Below are 3,318 nucleotides of genomic sequence, written 5' to 3' on the forward strand. Positions count from 1 at the left end.
TATACGGTATTCGAAAACAGTTTTGGAATAGGTCACTCATTGAAGGTGCGCCTTATACTCCGAAGCGCCTTATGGTGCGGAAAATACAGAGTGATGACATATCACTTGACGTAAAGGCAAACGTAATGTTGATCTGAACGGCGCTCACTCATGATTTTCATAGGCAGCGTTGCGTATCAGTTTCGTGAACTTGACTTTGATTTTTTTTTTTTTTTTGGTGTGAAAATGTAATTATAGCCCAGGAAAAGAAAAAGTTCTCTGAATTGGACCACATGTCATGTTTTGTTAATGGCTTCTTTTACTTAATGCTTTGACATCGCCGTAAGGATAAGACGGAGACGACAAATCTGAGATCAATAGAGAATTTATGCACGAAACATAAAACCCGCAGGGATGCTTTTTTTTTTTGAGAGAGTGCTGGGGATTTTTTTGCTGAAAAATTAACAACAAAAAAACTACAAATGAGTCTGTGGTCTTTCACCAGCAGAATGATCAGTGCTGTTTATCGAGGTTGTTATCATATATGGCCTCTGTGGAGAGCGGAATGATGCATGCTCAGGAGATGAAGTGAAATCGAAACCTTGTTAGGGTTTTTTTTTTTTTTTTGTCACTGGAACATGATTGTTTCTTAATTTAATCATTTGTCGTTTTGAACCAAGGACCTCAATAAAAGATCATTTCACCGCACATAAAAAACACTGTATCGCTGTGGTGTGAATTCGAATAAACTGCACTTCAAATCATTTTAATGATCGTGCTGCTGGAGAATTATTTGTTGTGCTTGAACTGTTGATTATAAATTTTAAATCACTCGAGAATTAATGTTTACTATGGCAATCGAGCTTGTGAGAAGGGGCATTCAGTCCAATCAACTAAACAGTGGAACTGGAAGTATAAGTGGAAGACAAGCATATTCTCGAGTTACAAAGGAGAAATATATCACGTCGATAATTTGGGGAGGAGCCAACAACTGCCAACTTGATGTAACTACTTAACTTTGCCTTTAAAAATGGCGCCTTGACATGGCAGCCATCTTGTTGGGGTTTTTTTGTTTGTTTGTTTTTGTTTTGTTTTTTGCCTTGACATGGCAGGTTGGCAGCCATCTTGTTGGGGTTTTTTTGTTTGTTTTTGTTTTGTTTTGTTTTGTTTTTTTGCCATTTGGTGGTAGTTGTCCATTTTGTCGGACCAGTTTTGGATTGTTTTGGCCCTGACACTCATTAAAGGAGAACATTGGTTCTTGACGGTTGTGCCTTTTTGGCAGCACCGTTTTTGATCAGGGAATTTCTGCACGCTTGGACCGTCGCCGCTTGACCGCCTCAGAACGCCTGTTGCTTTCGCGCCTTTAATGGGCAGCCTAGTTTTTTGCCTTGACATGGCAGCCATCTTGTTTTTTTTTTTTTTGGTTGTTTTGTTTGTTTTTGTTTTTTGTTTTGATTAGTTTTTTTGCCATTTGGTGGTAGTTGTCCATTTTGTCGGACCAGTTTTGGATTGTTTTGGCCCTGACACTCATTAAAGGAGAACATTGGTTCTTGACGGTTGTGCCTTTTTGGCAGCATTGTTTTTGATCAGGGAATTTCTGCACTCTTGGACGTCGCCGCTTGACCGCCTCAGAACGCCTCAGAACGCCTGTTGCTTTCGCGCCTTTAATGGGCAGCCTTTTTTCAACAGCCCTGCGTTTTCCAGCAGAAATGTTGAAGCGGATCTAAATGGGGCTGGATAATTGAACCGTTCTTTCTGTGTGTCTATTACTCACCAATCGCTACAGTTGCTATAGTTACTTTCAAACTTAGCTTGTAGCAAACGTGAGTGACGTCACACATGCTGTGGTCACGACGTCCATCTCAAATTTCAAACAACAAGAGTCCGGCTTGTATGAATGAAAAAGAAAACGTTGGGTCATTATGATTTTATTGTTCTATGTCATATATTTTGGAACTGTGGGCCCTTGAGTGAAATTTCAATCTTCTGCATGGGGCGCCTCAGCAACTGCTCTGCATAGGCCAGATCCAGACAATTGTCACCATGTCGTGAAATGACGCAGACGCAGAGTTAAAAGGAGCTTCGTCATAATTGACTGGCTTTAAATCCAAAACTGCATTGCCGAATAGACGATAGGTCGTGACAACTTTTGCGTTCGGCGTATAAAACATTTCACACGGGCAGAAAGGAGCCGTTCTGCTTGTCGCTTCTCGTTTTTTTTTTTTTTGATCTCTTTGTCATGGCTACGCACAAGCGATTTGAAAAATGACATTGCGCATGCTCAGCATATTTAATAACACCTCCCAGAGCTGCATGACAATTTAGCGCGTTTGGCTCACAGTCCCGCATCGTATATCCACTTCCATGTCTGTTTGTGCGAGAAGTGAAGCCAGATTTTTTTTTAAATGTCCAAATCCCACCGTTTGGGAGCCCTGTTTTACATTTCCTCATTTTCTATTCGAGTAACACGTGCTCGTATATTTCATGCCATCATTTTTCATCTCCTATTACACGTGGCTTTGATTCATGCTTATTTTGATGACAATTATGAACGTCAATTACGGCCTTGAGATGGCGGCCCAACAACGGGTGACAAAAACACGATCACGTATTCTCCATGCAAGCATTGTCTGATTATAATAACGCCATTGTCTTCTGTTTCTGGCCCAGTCATTTAGCATCGTTTTAATCAGGACGAATAAGTGCCCTCAGTCTTATTTTTCCAACTGTTCAAAGAGAAGGCTCATTTGCGTCCAATGAGCTGGTTATTAAATTAGAGGAAACACAGCTCGGTACGCTTTCCACAGAACCATAGAAGGCAGCAAAGTGGCTGTGTTTTTGTCTTACATGTGTCAAATGGAACGTTGTCCTGATGCTACAAAACACTGGAGGGCGAACCGCTTTTTGTACAACACCCCAACGTTCAGATTTTTTTTTTTTTTTTTAAATCAGTGCATTGTCACGTTTACCTCATAGCGAGCTGAGTTGTTGTGAGTTTTATCTAGTTGTGGTAGAACATCATCTCCCCAAGCAGAGACTCACCGGCTCCTCTTGGGGCTCAAGTGGAATGGTTTTAAAAGGAATCTGGAATTGGATACTTTCACTTTTTAATCCAGTCAGTATAGCGCCGTGCTTCTGGGAAAACTTTCTGGCATTTGTTCAGCCACTCCTAAGATGCAGAATCTCAGGAGAACTACACCTCTAATTATTATTTTGTTACATTTTTATTAGCAAGAAATCACATTTTTTCCAAGGACTCTCTTTGCCTCCGGATTTTTTTTTTCAAATAAACTTAACATAGTTTTTGAATCAAACTATTAATTATATATATATATATAT

Source organism: Hippocampus comes, unplaced genomic scaffold (assembly GCF_001891065.2).
Source record: "Hippocampus comes isolate QL1 unplaced genomic scaffold, H_comes_QL1_v1.1 scaffold68, whole genome shotgun sequence".
Lineage (NCBI taxonomy): Eukaryota > Metazoa > Chordata > Actinopteri > Syngnathiformes > Syngnathidae > Hippocampus > Hippocampus comes.